The sequence below is a fragment of the Sus scrofa genome, chromosome 4 (assembly GCF_054392235.1).
Source record: "Sus scrofa isolate SSC_HxYL_T2T_F1_AM1 chromosome 4, Sscrofa_HxYL_maternal_Yorkshire_Landrace_v2.0, whole genome shotgun sequence".
Taxonomy (NCBI): domain Eukaryota; kingdom Metazoa; phylum Chordata; class Mammalia; order Artiodactyla; family Suidae; genus Sus; species Sus scrofa.
In genome coordinates, this window is record NC_139386.1 from 33,650,672 (window position 1) to 33,670,169 (window position 19,498).

The following is a 19,498-nucleotide window of genomic DNA, read 5'->3' on the forward strand; positions in this document are numbered from 1 at the left end:
ATAAATAAAATAAAAAAATTAAAAAAAACAAATTCACATCAGTAATAACCACAACTATCCAAATAGTTTAGAGAGAGTTTTAGCATTATACTCTCTCTGAATTTTTCAAATCCTTCACTAGCATCTCTGAAAATATTACAAAATAGTATACATTTATACCTATAGATTGTAAAATCTAATTTTTAGAAATTTTCTGAGCTGGCCATGAGTTTGGAAAATGCATTAATCAATGTGTTACATATCAGCATAGAGTTTTCAATCCAGGGCCACCAAGTTGTGAACAAGCAAAACATGCAGTTATGTAAAACCCTTATGAAAATTTGTTACAGGAGGGGGCAGATGCTTCACAAAGCTTTGTTCTGTTGAGAAGCAGATGGGATTGGCAGACCATGATTACTGTCTACTGCTATTTAGAAAGGTATAGTAAATATTTCTGTGCCTCTTCCAAAAGAAAAATAAGCTGTCTATTCCCACTGAGAAAGGAAAACATGTAAGACCTACAAATTCCCTAAATCTCCTTTGTGTTGTTTACAAATCCTGCATGCTTGGTCTTTTGAGAGATGTATATGTAATATTATATACAATTTACATATCATATATAGAATGACATGTATTACAATACATTATATTATATATTTCTAGTATATATAAATATATGTATTATATGTATTTCTTCACAAATAAATTAGGAGAAATTGCTCTCTTGGGATACCAAATAAGGCACAATGACGTGGTCATTGGCTGCTAGTATGTACCAACAATTTCTGTCCTAGAAAAAAAAAGCAGAGGATGACAACACCCCAGTACCTCCCATCTGACTATTTCCTCAGGCTTGGCTGTGGATGCAAGAAGAAACCTCTATCCATGCCACTGCCAAGCAAGCCCTGCCAAATAGATCGAGAACATTTCATCAAGAATTTCACCTTTGATGCAAACTATTGCATTTGGAATGGGTAAGCAATGAGATCCTACTATACAGCACAGGGAACTCTATCTAGTCCCTTGTGATGGAACATACATGATAGAGGATAATGTGAGAAAAAATATGTATGTGTATATATATATATGCGTGTGTGTGTGTGTGTGTGTGTGACTTGGTCACTTTGCTGTTCAGTAGAAAATTGAGAGAACACTGTAAAACAAATATAATGGAAAAAATAAAAATCATTAAAAAAAAAAAAAAAGAATCTCACCTTTGGAGTTCCTATCGTGGTTCAGCGGAAAGGAATCTGACTGGTAGCCATGAGGATGCAGATTCAATCTCTGGCCTCGCTCAGTGGGTTAAGGATCTGGCGTTCCGTGGACTGTGGCGTAGGTTAAACATGCAGCTAGGATCTGGCATTGCTGTGGCTGTGGTGTAGGCCAGCGGCTACAGCTCTGATTTGACCCCTAGCCTGGGAACTTCCATATGCCATGGGTGCATAAAAAGACAAATTAAAAAACAAAACAAAACAGAATCTCACCTTTGGTGAAGGGGTGAAAGCATTATAGGTAGAAGAAACAAAGTGCAATTTAATGGAGAGAGACAGGAGGCATCCTTAATTTGGGAGGCCTCTAAAACAATTACATCAAAAATGCCTACCTTTGTATTTTAAATTATGTATTTAATCTTTTGTTTCCTTCACAAGATACATCAGCAGTACATAATATTTTAAGAGTGTTAAAGCTAGTACTAAGGTGAGAGGAACATAAGAGCTTAGATTTTGGAGGAGTTTCCCTTGTGGCTCAGGGGTAAGGAACCCAACTAGTTTCCATGGGGATGCGGGTTTGATCCCTGGCCTCACTCAGTGGGTGGGGGACCCGGTGTTGCTGTGAGCTGTGGTGTGGGTCACAGCTGCAGCTCCGATCCTGTGTTGCTGTGATTGTGGTGTAGGCCGGCAGCTGCAGCTCCAATTCGACCCCTAGGCTGGGAACTTCCATATGCTGCAGGTGCAGCCCTAAAAAAGAGGAAGAAAAAAAAAAAAAAGAGCTTGGAGCCAAAGTGGGTTCAAATCCTAGCTCTACCACTTACTATGTGGCCTCAGTCTCCTCATCTGTAAGGTGGATAGAATAATAGCACTCACCTCATAAGGCTCTTCTGAGGAATAAGTAAATGAACGTATATGCACTTAGAAAAGTACTTGGCACAAAGTAAAGATTAAACAAAACCTTCTACCATTATACTGGCCTTGGCATCATTTAGGAAGTACGGTGTGCTATTCTGTGTTAGCTTGCCATCAGTTAAGAGAGACTGGACTTCTATCAAGTTTTAAAACTCCCAGCAAAACATTTATGATCCTTTCTCTTTCCCTACAATTTTTTCTGATATCTAGTCACCTTCTCTATTGCAGTTAGGCCTTGGAGGTAAATAAAAAGAGATGCAAGGATTATCCAACAAAGACCCTCGTCTTAGGAGGAGAGAATAGGAGAGCAAGGGCGTCACATATCCGGTCCAGTCTTATACATCCCTGCTATTCCTACCTCACAGCAATTGCTCCTCAGGCCACAGGCCGTCAGAGTCTAATAACAGAAGAAGGAGAAGAAGGAGGAGGAGAGAAATACCACCTGAATGGTGCCAGGCAATAGGCTAAGTGCTTTTTTTCTTTTTCTTCTTCTTTTTCTTTTTTTTGGTCGCCCACAGCACATGGAGCTCCCGGGTCAGGGATCAAATCTGAGCCACAGACGAGAACCAAACCTCAGTCACAGCAACTCCAGACCCTTAAGCCACTGTGCCAGGCCGGGGACTGAATCCATGCCCCAGTCCTCCCAAGACACCACCAGTCCTGATGTGCTACATCGGGAGCTCCAGCTAAGTGCTCTAAATACTATATTCCATTTAATTCTCACAAGACTGCTCTGATGTAGGTACTGTTACTGAGAAGAGATACCATATAATGATTTTGACTCTGGGCTTTAGAACTAGATTTGCCTGGGATGGATCCCAGCCCCATCATTAGCTGGCTATGTAATCCTGGGCAAATTACCTAACTTCTCTCACACATAGAATGAGGATAATAATAGTACTTATCTCGGGGGGGGGGTGAGCTTTTCATGAGTTAATATATATAATGTCCTTGGATTTGGACTGTGGACTGTTTAGAATGTAGACTGTGAAGCCAGGCTGCTAGGGTTCACATCTCAGCTTCAGTATTTATGAGCTAAGTGGCCCTGGGCAAGTTACCTAACTTAACAGTGCCTCAGTTTCCCCCTCTAGAAAATGAGTGTGGCCAAAAGAGTACTGACCTAATACAGTTTTGAGAAGGACTGAATAAGTTATATCTGTAAAGTGCTTAGAGCAGATCTTGGCAATAATATGCTTTGGAGACTAAGTCTGAATACCCTCTTCTGGGCCTTCTTGCAACTTGTTAAATCAAAAATAAACATTTATATATACTTTATTGTCTAAATAAAGAATTGTATGCACTTTCAAAATAAAAAATAAGTGAATAAACACCATGCATACCATATATTTGATATGTGTTTATTATGCTTATTAACCCTTATATAACATGAGAGGAAACTGAAACTTGGGGAGATCAAATAACTTTTCAAGGGGGAGTTCCCGTCGTGGCGCAGTGGTTAACGAATCCGACTAGGAACCACGAGGTTGCGGGTTCGGTCCCTGCCCCTGCTCAGTGGGTTAAGGATCTGGCGTTGCCGTGAGCTGTGGTGTAGGTTGCAGACGCGGCTCAGATCCGGCGTAGCTGTGGCTCTGGCGTAGGCCGGTGGCTACAGCTCTGATTCGACCCCTAGCCTGGGAACCTCCATATGCCGCGGGAGCGGCCCAAGAAATAGCAACAACAACAACAACAAAAAAGACAAAAAAGATAAAAAAAAAAAAAAAGACAAATAACTTTTCAAGGTCACACAGCTAGTGCGTGATGCAGCCAGTATTTAAACGCAGAGTCCAGAGCCTTCATTACTTTAATTATCATACTACACTGCTATTGCAGGAAAAGTAGTGAGACACTGCAGATGTTTGGAGATTTACCTTGTTCTTGAGGGTGGATTCTGACTTTATTATCTAGTCTGTATGTATAGGTGTGTATATTTTAAGAGCTTTGTCAAGGAGTAGGAGTGTCATTTCAACCTATTCCACCCAACCTACACTATCCTTAATTTTGTTCAAAATATCTAGCTTCCAAATAGACAGCCTAATTCTCAATCTGTCATTCTGTATATACAATCAGTAGGAGCTCCCCACCCAAAGGAGAAGAGCACTGAAACTAAAAATTCTTAAGCAAGCAGCCTGTGATTCCAGAATTAACCTCATGCTGCTGCCATCATGAGCCCTTGGGCTGAGATGTGGCTCTGGTGGAGAAAATGAATGAATCACCATTAGGTTTTGTTGTTGCTGTTGTTAATCTTTAGCTATATGGAACAGCACCACTTTAAATAATTAAAGAAATGCGAAGGAAAAAAATAAAAGAAAGTGATTCCTTTCTCTGCTGATAAAGCCAGGACGTGTCAATATTAATTAGCTGAGAAGGAAGAGAGGGAAAACTTTCAGATGCTTTTCTAGGAACAGTTGTGCTTAACTAAAAGGCATAGGTAGCAGGAAATCAGATATAAAACTGGAATAGCATCAGACCATAAAGAAAATATAATTATTATTTTGTTCAACCATCCACTTCCCATCAAACATTCACATACGCATAAACATCCTTTTTACTGTAGGCTCAATGATTTCATTCTGTGTCTCCAACTATTAGCTCTTTTTCCCCAGTTTATTTTCCCCTTAAAATATCTATTCTATCAATTTTGATGACCACATCTACAGGTGACACCTGAACTTTTATGTCTCACATTTGTAACTACAGCCTAGAAATAACTGCATGCTTATCCTGCCATCAGTCCAAATCAGATATATTTCAAGGCAAATACAATTCCACTTCTATCTAGGATGCAGAGAGCTGGAAAGAATATTATTTCCACCTTAGTAAAAAGAAAAAGCTAGATAAACAACAACCATACCTTTTCTTAAACTCATCAAACAGCTGAGACTGCAGGGTTAAAAAAAAAAAAAAAAGTACATTGAAAACCACAGAAGGACAAACTTTCAAGGAGAGAGAGGTGGAGAACATTGGCTCACTTGCAGCAGAGCACAAGAGGAAGAAACTCCAGATGCTTCAAGCAGGTAAGAAGATTACAACTAATTTTTTAATGAACTGCTAAAGGCTGAGGGCTAGTGAGAGCATTTAGAACCCTGAAAACACAAGGGAAGTTCACACCCACCTATGGCTTCTCTCCATGAACATCCACTGCCTGTGTGTCAGTTTATGTGTAGTGGAGCGTACCGGGTGTCCAAACAGGGCCACTCTACAGGGACAGGAAACATTTACAGATGAATATCAGTGACACCGCAGTGGGGGAAAAAAGTTACAGAGGACTACATACAGCTTAACTATCATGCACATGCATGTGTTTGTGTTTGGGAAGGAAATTGGAGGAGGCAGGGGGGAAACCTGAATTCCCAGTTTGGCTTGGAGATAAAAGGTTTTAGGCATCAACTATTGTTTGGCTTTTTTTCAATAATTTTTCAACAATTTCATTAAAACCATGATGAGATGTAGAAGCAGCCCTCTGAAATCAAGACTGAGAAACGGTTGAGATGAAAGACATAGTGTGGCCATTTTTCTGTGTGGCTATTCTCAAAAAAAAAAAAAAAAAAAGCCAATTCTCAACCCCACTCCCATTCCACCTGCTCCTTTAGGCCTGCATGTCAATTTCTGCCTACACTGCTGGTACCAAGTGTATGTTTATGAAATGCTTATTATCTGCAACGTGGGCCACCTCTTTCTCCCTCATCTGACTGCAGTGCATGCGGGCAGGGTTTTTATCCCTCTGCAGTAGGGCTAAGAGTAAATAAGAGCCCAGGAGATATCTCCTGGTTTACCTCATCTGGTCGATGGTTGTCTCCGAGCCAAATGCTGTCTTTTACTGACACTTGATACAGGTGTGGGTCTCCCATTCCTGAGATAGCACAGTGTCAGATGCCCTGTTTTCTTTTGTTCACTTAGATGGCTGATTCTACCATCAAGTCACTTTATTTTAATAAGCTTCCAAATCTTTTCCACATTCTAAAATCAAAATTTTGTGCTGCCTATGTTAACTACTGGATTCGGTTAACAGTTTTGTTTTAAAAACAAACCAACAACAACAAAAAACCCTATTTTAAAATAGAATTGGTCTTTCGGGAAGAGGAGCTCTATGAAAAAATGTGTTTGGAGTTTAATCATACCCCAACAAAACAGTTTAAAAGTAACTTGAATCATAAGCAATCAAAAACATACCGTTGCTTACCAAATCTAAATGTAACATGAACCTGTAGGGGAAAATGGAGCAACTGTGGTAAAAATATAAAGAATTGGTCCATATGTTTCTTTGATTTAACCTCAGATGTAGGGAAACTTTGATTTCAAAGAAAATGTATCTAAAAGCTGTTTGTTTTTTTTTGAATTCTTAGGGCCACACTCGTGGCATATGGAGGTTCCTATTTGACCCCAGAGCCACAGCTGCTGGCCTACACCACAGCCACAGCAATGCAGGTTCCAACCCATGTCTGTGATCTGCACTACAGCTTGTGGTAACACCAGATCCTTAACCCACTGAGCAAGGCCAGGGATTGAACTTGCGTCCTCATGGATGTCAGATTTGTTTCTGCTGAGCCACAATGGGAATTCCTAAAAGCTTTTCACTTGTGCCTCAGTTAAACATTGGATTTCAGTGTGCACTGGGGAAAGGGTGCATTTTGACCCACTTCAGTTCATTCTCAGGACTAGACCTGGTGTGGTTTGAAGGTGACTAGAAAGATCTCATATCCCTAAGTAATTCTTTTTATACCTTGGTAAAAAAATATATCAGAATAACCTCTAGAGAGTATCTTCCTAGAATTACACCATGGTAAGTTTCAGCATCACCACCTGTCATAGAAACTGTAGCTTTTCCTTTTTTTTTTTTTTTTTCTTTTTTCTTTATTTTGACTCTAGTTTTGTCTTCTTTCTGGGTCTTATCGTCTCAGTTCAGGCAGTCACTCACTTAGATTTCTGAATGGCTCTGTTTTGCAGTGAGAAAACTTTAGAATACAAATTATCCAAAGTGACAGTACAATCTGGCTACTCAAACTAGTTTGATGCTTCTTAATTCATTAAACGCAATTTTAACACACCGTTACTGAACAGCTTTCTTTCTGCAACCTCCAGATACTGCTTGAGCGGTTCTTTTGGGGGTTCCACCCTAAATCTCTTTATCAAATTTCTAATCTCAAGAGCCCTAGGGCCTGTTCAGGTGAAGTGACTTAAGCTGATTCTTCCCCTTTCCAAGCCTTTTCTAGATAACTTAAGTGTATAAAGCTAATGTACCTCTCCCACTGGACTCTGCTAGCATTCTTAAAACCTCCTATCGCTGCTCTAGCTTCCCAAACTTCTGGAACTTTCCCCAAGTGTCTCTTTAAGTCACTTTCATTTTATCCATCTTTTCCTCTCACAGTTATACCTCTAGCACTTCCAGAACCTTCATCCTATCCCTCTTGATAAAACATAAAGCTCATTCACCTTTCAGTTATTCTTACATCTTTATGTACTATATACCCTTAAATCTACATATTCATTTGGGAAGAATTATCTTTTTCTCAGTCACAAGTTTAATCACTGATAACCTTGTTAGCCAAGATTGCTTTATATTTAGGTACCAGGTTAAGACAGGAAGGTTCTATCATAGGGCATTGACTAGCACCCAGATGCAGAGATGCTGAGGAACCACATGGGAGAGACTGTCATCATTAAGGCTCCAAATAGAATACCGCTCCAAAATTTGGGGATGAGGCTAAGGAGAGCTTAGTTTCTTTTTTTGTTTCTTTTTTTTTAATTTCCCCAATACATTATTATTTTTTTCTACTGTACAGCATGATGACCCAGTTACACATACATGTATACATTCTTTTTCTCATATTTAAACTAAAAAAATTAGGTTATACTGCATCTGTAGAAGTGACTCAGGTTCAGTGGTTTATTAATGTGTCCCAAATGGAGCCAGTGTCCCTTAGTCCAATTAAGAAAGTCACTGGGGATTTCCTGCTGTGGCACAGTGGGTTAAGAATCTGACTGCTGCAGCTTGGGTCACTACAGATGCCCAGGTTTGCTCCCAGCCCAACACAATGGGCTAAAGGATCTGGCATTGCTGCAGCTGTAGCATAGGTTGCAGCTGCAGCTTTGATTCAGTCCCTGTTCTGAGAACTTCCATATGCCACAGGTGCAGCCATTTAAAAAAACAAGTCACTGGGTTTCTCAAAAAAACTGTAACTCACTCAGTGATATTGTCAAATGCCTCAGATTCTTACTGTGCTGTCATAACAGGGGGATTGGAAGTCTGTCTCAGACCTAAGAAAAGGAAGGAAAGAGAGCAAGCTGATATTAGTTTTACCCAGCATCCCTAAATGGAAGGACACTTGGGACTTCAGAGGACCAACGTCAATTACTTGGTGAGAATATACCTAAAACAGACCAGGGGCAAGCTACACTTAATTTTATAAAAATAGCCAGTAATCGCATTTATCTATTTTTGTTGTTATTATTTTCACCAAGTGTTGCAGTATGCAGAAAGAACTAGGAAGAGGAGTGGAAAAGATGGGATGGATGAGGAAAACAATGTATATTTAGTGCCAGACAGGAAAATAAATTGCTAAATGGAAGTTTCAAGAGAGATGCAACTCAGAGTGGGTGAACAGAGAAAAAGACTAGGAGAAAGGCCAGGCTGACCTACTGATAAGAAAAAGTTAGGATGAGGCATAATCTCAAGGGAGTGCATTTATAGATAACTGCTGAATCTGAATGCCTGAATGAGGAGGGAAATTGGGTGAAGACATCCCATGTAGAGCCTGCCATAGTAAGCACTTTTTCCAAATGAAGCATTTATAGCCAAAGGAGAAGGTAGGGAATAGCACGTGATTTATTGGATGTATTAAATCATCTATCAAGATATATTGCACAAATGCTCCTAAAACTTTGCTACTTAATATAAGAAATAAATTGTGTTTCCCAAATTTTAGTTTGGGGTACTACCTTCATCATCTTCGCCACATCTTCATACCACTTATACTCTCTATGTGTTTAATGTAATTTTTAAAAACCATTAATTTTTTTTCAGACTTAAGCTTCATCCTGAACAATAGTATCTTCGACCCCATGAGTTTGATGAACTCATTAGGTCTTTTTCTAACACCCGTTAACATAAACGTGCAACCTTAAAAGCAAAATTTCTTCGTCTGTATAATGGCTGAAATCAATCTGTATATTACTGATGATCCATAGAACCCAGCCCAAAAAACCTAAGATTTTATTGTTTGTCTGCAGTAATGCTGTGGGCTGATGTGTAAGAAAGGAAGGACTAAATGCACTTAGGATTCACTTTTTCTTCAGGTTCCTTGTCTTTTGAGAGGGAAAAAAGGAGGAAAAATAAAGCATCATCAATTTCCTCCTACTTGGTGGTTCAGGGACTTAAGTTATTGAAACAACTGAATTACTCAAAGTATAAGCCAGGGGTTAGCCATTTGTAAAAGGGCTTTAGATCAGTAAAGGAGCAAGCTTTCTTCTGGTATGGAAGGAACTGTATGTAGAGAGGCGGATAGAGTGATTGCTCCTAGATACTCTGAGTATGCTCTGATTCATACAATCCACTAGAGAGAAAAACTCTATATAGGAATGAACAGCGTACCTGTTGAAAGACAGACCCTCTTTGGAGAAAATCACTAATATTTATATGCAAGTACCCTTATACTATGAGGAGCAGGTAAAGATCCATACCACCTGGATCTACTGCACACAACTTTATGGAGTTTCTACCAAAATGTGGCATCAACAATTTGTCTCCCAATTGGCTTTACCATTAAGAGGGAGAAGTTGAAGCAAATAGCCAATGTTGGTATCTGAGTAGATATAAGTCTAATAAATTCTGAAATTGGCATCCTAACTTATAAAGCAGCCTTTTGTGAGTTAAGTTAGAATGAATGAATTCCCCTTTGAACAATTTTGTAACAAATAAAAAAACAATTTTTCAACCTGTAAGACTAAATATCTGTGGAGGCTATACAAGAAAATCATTCATATTTGGGCCTAGGGTAGTCAGAAGGCTGCCCTCATCTTTGAAACCTCAGTAGGTAAATAGGTACTAAAAACAAACCTTTTTTTTCTTTTTTTTTAACTGCACTCATGGCACATGGAAGTTCCTGGCCAGGGATGGAACCCACGCCATAGATGCAGCCCATGCCACAGCTGTGGCAGCAATGCCAGATCCTCAGCCCACTGCACCACAAGGGAGCCTCCAAGACAAACTTAGTTTCTGGACCAGTTTTCCAAAGGCTGGCCCTGCTCGTTGGTTAGCATTCTGAGGGTCTCCTGCTACTCATCTCGAGACTATACCTAATACCTTACTGGTGAAGTCACTGCCTTGATATTCGGTGAAAGACACTCACTAATGGAGTAGTTTAAGAAATGAAATGATGTTATGAGGTAGGTAGAGTATTTTGAAACATAGCAAAGATTGGTTTGTGCTATAACAAACCTTCATTTAGTATGAATTTTGGCTTCTTGTCTCCAAACCATCTGCCTGTCTTCCATGGGTTATGCTGAACTTCTTGTTAAATTGTCTTTCTCCCACTTAGTTCATCAGTTAACAACCCCTGTTAATTAGATGCTAAGAGGACAAGGTAATATCTAGATAGCTAGGTAGCAGAATCCAGGATCAACTTCTAATTACACCAGGGAAAAAAGTCTTTATCATTAGATAAGTTCTGTCTGAAGCAAGTTAGTACATAAACTTTATTTCTTTTTACTTTTGAACAGTCATGCTGTGCTAACTTCACAAAAGTAGTTGGTGCTATAAAATTCTTAGCAGAAAACACAGTGGTAAATCTTCATGACCTTGAGTCTAGCAATGGCTTCTTAGATATAAGACCAAAGGCAGGAGCAACAAAAGGAAAAATAAATTGGACTTCATCAAAATTTAAAACTTCTGTGCATCAAAGGACATTGTCAAAGAACTGCAATGACAACCCATATAAATGTAGAGAAAAATCTACAAACCATATATCCAAGAGAGAACTTGTACCCCGAATATATGAAGAACTCTAACAACTCAATAACAGAAAAATAAACAACCCAATTAGAAGATGGGCAAGAGATGTACAGATGGTCCCTAACTTATGGTAATTTGAGTTACAATTTTTCAACTTTGTGATACACAGTCAATAGAAACCATGCTTTGAATTTTGAATTTTAATCTTTTTCTGGGCTAGCAATACGCACATAGGATGCTCTCGTGATGCTGGGTATTGGCAGCAAGGCACAGGTCCCATTCAGCCAGGAAATCATGTGGGTAAACAGCCAATACACTTATAACCATTCTGTTTTTCATCTTCAGTACAGTATTCAATAAGTTACATGAAATATTCAACAGTTGATTACAAAACAGGCTCTGTGTTAAATGATTTTGCCCAACTATAAGCCAATGTAAGTGTTCTGAGCTTGTTTAAGATAGGCGAGGCTACCTTAAATAATGTTTGGTAGGTTAGGAATATTAAATGCATTTCTGACATATGATAGTCCATGAGTTTATTGGGACATAGTCCCACCATAAGTCAAAGAAGATTTGTATAGACTTTTCTCCAAAGAAGATATGCAAATAGCCTACAAACACATGCAAAGATGTTCATCTTCATTAATCATCAGGAAAATGTAAATCAAAACCACAATGAAACACCACTTTATATCCACCAGGATGACTACAATTTTTTAAAAAAGGAAAATGACAAATGCTGGTAAGGATGTGAACAAATTGTAATTCCTATGCTTTGCTCGTGGGCAACTAAAATGGTGCAGCGGCAGTGGAAAATAGTATTGTGGTTCTTCAAAAAGCTAAACGTAAAATTACCATATGACCTAGCAGATCCATGCCAAGGAATGTAACCAAAAGAATTTAAAACAGATACTAAAACATAAACACATACATAAATGTCTACGGCATCTTCACAATAGCCCAAGGATAGAACAACCCAAATGTTCATCAGTGAATGAATGGATGAATAAAAATGCAAAATATGAATACAGTGAAATAGTATTAAGCCAAAAAAGAAACGAAGTACTGATGCCTGCTATGATGAGATAAACCTCAAAAACAGGGTGTTAAGTGAAAGAAGCCAGACCCAAAAGGTCACGTATTATATGATTCCATTTATATGAAATATCCAGAAGAGGTAAATCCATAAAGACAAAAAGCAGACTGATGCTTGCACCAGGATGAAGGGAGATAACGCTGAGTAACTACTTAATGCGGAAGAGGTCGTCTTTTGTGTGATGAAGTGTTTTGGAGCTTGATGGAGGTGGTGGTTGCGCAACACTGTGAATATACTAAATGTACACTTCAATCTGGTTAATTTTAGGTTATGTGAATTTAACTTCAGTTTAAAACAAGAAGCAGTTGATGATTGTTACTTAACCATCTGACATGCAAATCTGAAGCCAGAACCACAGAATGCAACATTGTTATATCCATGACTTGTGATGAAGTCTGCAGCCCACTGAATTGAAATAATTTTCCAAAGAACCATAAAGGCTATCTTTTCAGGGGACTCCTTTTTAGGAGTGTGTATGCTGAAAGTTTAGCTGATATTGTTAAATAGCAGTATAAATTATGTAGCTTTGTTTCCCTGTAACTGATGGAGAATTGGTTCAGAACGAGGGACGTTAAGTTGAACGTGACTGGCTATCCGAAGTGACTAGGAGATTATGGGCAACTTGATAGTGTCAGGTGATGAAGCTGATAGCTACATGGCACAGCAGCTGACAGCTTAGAAACTACAGAAGGATGTCTACCATTCTGTGGAGTGGTCATTAGGATCAGGGGGAATCAACAAGAGAAGTGCTTTAGAAGAGGTGCACATCATTCTACTAAAAACAGACAAGTCTGCCAAGACAGAAGGTTCTATTCCCAGAGATACAGAATTGGGATAGAAAAAGTAAGAATCTTTATAGGGAAGAGGTGCTTTCTACTTTATGGAAGACAGTTTCATTAACTTACACACACACACACAAAATGCCTTGATGTGAACCTCTGATTAAAAGGAATTAACTTTAGGGGGTTCCCATTGTGGCTCAAAAGAAACGAATCTGACTAGTATCCATGAGGACGCAGGTTCAATGCCTGTCTAGCTTAGCGGGTTAAGGATCCGGTGTTGCCGTGAGCTGTCATGTAGGTTGCAGACGAGGTTTGGATCTGGTGATGCTGTGGCTATGGTGTAGGCCAGTGGCTACAACATCAATTCACCCCCTAGCCTGGGAACCTCCACAGACCATGGGTGTGGAACTAAAAAAAATACAAAAATAAAAAATAAAAAGTTGTTTAAAAAAAAAGGAATTAACTTTAAATTTTATTCTTCCTGTAATTGGCCTCATTTCTCAAACTAGTTAAAAGTTATTATCACCCTAAGGATGACTCTTGAACTGTGTTACATGCACATCTTAATAACATGCTAATGTTTCCATAACACCAAACTATCACCCCTCTTCCACCCTTTGGAAAAGTCTTGTTTATTTACTGAATTGAAAAAAGTTTATACTGACTACTACAGATGGAACAATCTTACCTAAAATAGACAAGAAATAAAAAGTATTAACTTATACTTTGGGGTAGGGTGAGGGGTGGTTTGACTGAACTTAAAACCAAGTCTTTATTCAGAAAATCAGACTAATAGTGGCTTAAACCAGTAGGGACCTATTTGTCTCACAGAGTTAGAAGACAGAGATGGGAGGTTGGATCTCCTGCTGAATGATGCCACCAAAGACCCTGGCCTTTTCTATCTTTACATTCCATCATACTTAGCCTCATACTTTGGACTCATGGTCACAATATGGCCACCACTGCACCAGAAATCACGTTCACATTTAAGGCACTTAAGAAAGATGGGTGAGTGTGGGGAGGAAAAAGGTGGCATCAACCACATCTGTCCCTTTTTAGGAGAGAAAATCTTTCCTGGAAGCCTCACAGTAGATCTTTGCTTATGCTATATTGGGCAGAACAGATCACATGGCGACCCCTAACCATAAAGCAGGTAGAAAGAAAATATTTAACACTCCCAGCCTCTCTAACGGAGGATTGGGAATGGAGAAGAGGCTGGGGAATGGGTTTTAGGCTGGTCAGATTTCAGTGTTTGCCACACTTTTCCTTGTACAAACATTAATGAGATTTTCTTTTTTCTTTTGTTTTTTTTTGTTTGTTTGTTTTGTTTTTTGTCTTTTTGTCTTTTGAGGGCCTCACCTGCGGCATATGGAGCTTCCCAGGCTAGGAAGCTGTAGCTGCCAGCCTACGCCAGACACAGCCATAGCCACGCCAGATCCAAGCCTCGTCTGCAACCCACACCACAGACCCACATCACAGCTCTCGGCAACACAGGATCCTTAACCCACTGAGTGAAGCCAGGGATCAAACTGGTGACCTCATGGCTCCTAGTTGGATTCGTTTCTGCTGAGCCATGATGGGAACTCCTAATGAGATTTTCTTAGATGGAAAAATAAAATAACTGATTTTATGGAAAATAAACAAGAATATGGACAATGTATGGCTCCCTTTTCCAAATCTTAACCTAGGAAGTGTGAAGTTGCTCAAGTTTCTACTTCATTTCAGAAAAAAGGAAAACTGATATTCTACCTCAAATTGTTCATGGCCTTCCTTGTCACATCTTATATGATCTTCAAGCATATTGACTCACTTGGTTTTCCTACATTTAAGAGAAAGACAGTGGAGGCTGGGGATGAGGGGAAGATGAGAAACATGATCATTTACTCACCCAAATTTATTTATTTATTTAGTCTTTTTAGGGCCACACCCTTAGCATATGGAGGTTCCCAGGTTAGGGGTCAAATTGGAGCTACAGCTGCCGGCCTACACCACAGCCACAGCAACATGGGATCTGAGCTGTGACCTACACCACAGCTCATGGCAACACCAGATCCTTAACCCACTGAGCAAGGGCAGGGATTGAACCCAAAACCTCATGGTTCCTAGTTGGATTTGTTTCCACTGCGCCACAGCAGGGACTACTACTCACCCAAATTTAGGAATGTAAGGGGTCCTGGTTTGGAGTTCAGGATATTTTAGGCAAGTATTTTGTGTCTACTATTCTTCCTCTCTGAAAACGCCCAATAAAACACACACAGACACACACACAGACACACACACACACACACACAGATTATAAATAGTCACCACCAGTACAGGAGAAGGAAGCAATTACCTAAACCTTGGCCTGGGCAAAGGAAGGTCGTGACTAAATTCCCAATGCCAGAAAAAGAGAGAAATTATTTCCCTAGGGAATACAAATCTCTTTTAAGTTATCATACCTGAAAAATGGATTTATGCAGCAATATTTCAGGGAACAGTGGTCAGATTTACGATGACATAAAATTCATTCAATTTACAAAAAAAAAAAAAAAAAAATCCACCTTCCTCTTTGTTATCCACAGACCCTATCTTACACAAACAGGCAAAGTAAGCTTGACCTTGACAAATTTTCTCCCTGCAGCAAATGCTTGCATCAACTGGCAGATTTTCTCAGCTATGGATTTGTAACTACTTTCGTAATTTTTAAGAACAGAGTAAATGACTACATAGGGATCTGAATATTACCATCCACAAATCTTTCTGCTAACTGATTACCTTGAGTTATTACCAAGTGGGTTCTCCATGTTTCATAAGCATTTCCAGTGCTGGTGCCTCCTTCATGATACATTTTGCCTCTGACAAATGATTCAAAAATAAAATACGAACTTCAAAGAGAATGAAGCCAATTGTGTGACAGAATAGATTTCAAGGAAGATTTTTATATTATCTTAGGGGGAAGAACGTTAAAAATACATTTTCCAAGGTATAAAGATAGTAGCTTTTAAGGTTTGTACATAAATGTTAAAATAAGTTTTACCAAAAGAACAAAAGTCTTCATAAAGTGCAATGTTTATATGCTTAGCATTTGAGCTTTAATAACTTGGGTTGCAATTGTCATAGAAATAATCTGTAAATATCACTTAAAGGCAAAATACGTTCTTCTCTCCCAGGTTGAAATGGACTTCTAATCTGCTCGCCAAAGGGCATAGTTTACCTATCTCTATGGCAACCTTTTTTTTTTTTCATTTATCTCAGCCTCTGAAGAAAGAACATGCTGTGTACAGCTGGGTAATGCAGTTGTTCCAGACTTTTTAATAAATTTGCTTTTACATGCTACATAGATTTCTATTGTATCTACAATCTTAGATATTAAGGTTGAGAGATACACAGAGTCTTCATAAAATTCTTCTACAAACATCTGATTATATTAATTCCCTTTGGCAAACTTCTATAGTACAGTGTTTTATATTTGGAAAGTACATCCTAATCATTTCCATTTATCTTCTCAATATCCGTAAGGATAGAGGAAGCTCTGGACAGGGAAACTGTTCACGAATACTGAAGGCAGCAGAGTCTGCTGACCTTTCATAGAAGGTTTACAACAGCAATCAGAGGTTGAGAAGACCGAAAATCATCTTGTTACACATGCCATAATAAAAAAGGATAGCCAAAGATGCAGAACTGAAAATCTAATATTGGAACCCAGAGAAAGAGTTAGACCTGCTAGCTTCCAAGCTTGGAGAATACTAGCTAGCCTCTAATTGGTGAGCTAAGTGTGCACTAGGATGAGTATTTTACATACTTTATTGTCACTGAGATCACTACTATTTTCAGATATGGAGAAGACATTTAGAGAACTTGCTCAGTAAAGGTTAGGTCCCTTCTCTGCTATTCTCCACTACGATGATGTCTAACAAAGGGTAATCATTCACTCGGTCATCCTTGATTTCATGCTATAAATATTTAATGGACAACTGCTTAGTGCTAGGTACTGTGCTGGTCATTGGGAAAACCAAAGTAAACAAGACCAACATAAGCCTTACTACCCTCGCAGCATTTAGTCTAATGTGGTGCAGAGTTTGTATTTAAGTGATAATATCAAATACCTGCATAACATGTGTTATAGGCTAGGCACTAAGTGTTTGACATATGTTATTTCACTTAATTCTCCCAACATCCATACCGCTTTATAGATGAAGGAACTCAGTCATGGCTAGAGGTTGAATAATTTACCCAAAGTTATGCTCCTTGTGATGGGCAAAGTCAGGATCTGAATACAAATGGTCTAACTTGAGGGACCACAATCTCAGCACTGACGTTGCTGTGGCTGTGGTGTAGGCTAGCAGCTGCAGCTCAGATTCCACCCCCAGCCTGGGAACTTCCACATGCCTCAGCTACAGCCCTAGAAAGAAGAAAAAAAAAATTACTCTGGCCAAACAATAGAGAATAAAGTAAAAAAAAAAAAAGGAGAAAAGTAATATATTTTAAAGACCTATTAGGAAGCCATTGCTATACTTTGAGTGAAGTTTGATGGAGGGCTAGGTTGGGGTGTCGACAGTGGGGGTGGAGAGAAGAGGGAAGATTCGGAGATAATTAGAAGGTATTTAGGACTTAATCACTAATGGAAAGACAGAGAAGAGCTGAGGATCCAAAGGTAGAAATCCTGCGTCTGGGTAATTATCAAACTAATTAGTGGAGCAATGCCAGCACACTGCAGAGCAGAGAGATGAAGCCGGAAGTTGGAAGTAGGATGACTGTGTGGCAGCTGGAGGAGAAGGTAGGGATTGATGCCTAGGATGACAGTAGGAAGAGGAGAGTGTGTGGTTGTGGGTGGAGAAGCTCCTAAAGCTTCTCTGCCACTTTGAAAAACACTTCTTAAATATTTTACTAAAATTCACTTTTAACGATCTGGTGCAGATTTGCTGCTAAAGATAGGATTTGAGCAGATTTTTAAAAATTTTTTTTTTGTCTGTGCCCACAGCATATGGAAGTTACCAGGCCAGGGATCAAACCCAAGCCATAGCGGCGACCCAAGCTGATGCAATGATGCCAGATCCGTAACTCACTGCACCACAGTGGGAACTCCCTGAGGAGATATTTTAAATTGGAGAAAAGTTATTAGCTAATTTATACATTAAGATCCTGTTAATATTTTCTTTATCAACAAAAATCAACTCTGAGCTCACGTCTCCTTTACTTACTAAATCATCACCGCCAACATTAGTACTGGAATGGCAGTCTTTATCTGAAATTGCCTTACAAAAGGTTATTTGTAAGATGCCTGTTTGACTCTTGGAATATAATTTCTAATAGAATAAATTACAAATCGTGAATGAATTCACAAACCAGCTCATAAAAATTTATTTTAAGCCTTAACATAGGAAGATGGTGGAATAGAAGGACTGGAGCTCTACTTCTCTCCTAAAAACAACAAAATTCACAACTAAAGGCTGAGCAATCTTCAATCAAATGGACCAGAAACCTTAAAAAAGATATCCTACTCCAGAAGACAAAGAGGAGGCCACATCACACAGGTAGGAGGGGCAATTACACAATATAAGCAACCACATACCTCCCAGGTGGGAAGCCCACACAGACTGGAAAGTAACTGTATCACAGAGACTCACCTACAGGAGTGAGAGTTCCGAGCCCCCCATCACACTCCCACGTGTGGGGATCTGGCACTGGGAGAAAGCGCCCCAGAGCATCTGGCATTGAAGGCCAGTGGGACTTGTGAACAGGAGCTCCACGGGTCTGGGGGAAACGGAGACCCCATTCTTAAAAGGTGCACACAGACTTTCACCTGCACTGGGTCCCAGGGCAAAGCAACGTCTCCATGGGGATCTGGGTCAAACCTGACAGCAGTTCTTGGAAGATCTCCTGGGAAAACAGGGGTGAATGTGGCTTGTGAGGGAAGATCATTGGAAGCAAAGCTCTCAGGAATATCCAGCAGCTGCCTTTCTCCGGAGGTGGCCATTTTGGGAGAATCTGGCCCCACCCATCAGCGCTGAGAAGCCCCAGGCCAAACAATAATCCAGGTGGCATCACAGCCTCACCCTTCAGTAAACAGGCTGCCTAAAGACCCCTCAGGCACACAGCTGCCTCTAATCCCAGCCAGAGACAAAGCCCCACCCACCTACCTGGGGGCAGGCATCAGCCCCTCCCATCAGGAAGCCCACAGCAAGCCCCCCATACCGACTTCAGCCACAAGGGGGGCAGACACCAGAAGTAAGAGAGGCTACAACTCTATTATCTGTAAAAAGGTCACCACACCAAAAACCTACAAAAATGAAAAGACAGAGAACTATAACTCAGATGAGGGAGAAAGAAAAACCCCCAGAAAATCAGCTAAGTGATGAGGAGATTCTCAGCCTCCAGGAAAAACACTTTAGACTGTTGATGCTGAAGGTGATGCAAGACATTGGAAATAAACTGGAGGCAAAGATGGAAAACTTACAGGAAACACTGAGCAAAGAGATACAAGATAGAAAACTTAAACAAGAAGAGATGCAAAATACAACAACTGAAATAAACCTTAACATAGAATAAGAATCTACATCAATCATGTTGAAGGGATCCATCATATTTA

The 19,498-nt window shown here is 39.7% G+C and overlaps 1 protein-coding gene across 5 annotated transcripts in view; it reads right to left on the reverse strand.

Moving 5' to 3' along the window:
• Positions 1 to 19,498, reverse strand: part of DCAF13 (DDB1 and CUL4 associated factor 13) — an 82,735-nt gene that overhangs the window by 14,593 nt on the left and 48,644 nt on the right. Inside the window, exons 14-15 of one of the 5 annotated variants that reach the window (XR_014843529.1) lie at positions 5,215 to 5,298; positions 2,575 to 4,982 (exon numbers count right to left, since the gene is read on the reverse strand). The exons of 3 other annotated variants lie outside the window; for them this stretch is intronic. The gene's annotated coding sequence lies outside the window, so the exon portion shown is untranslated. Of the gene's footprint in view, positions 1 to 2,574; positions 4,983 to 5,214; positions 5,299 to 19,498 lie in introns of those variants that run through there. One more of the 5 variants, XR_014843530.1, reaches the window with a different exon arrangement.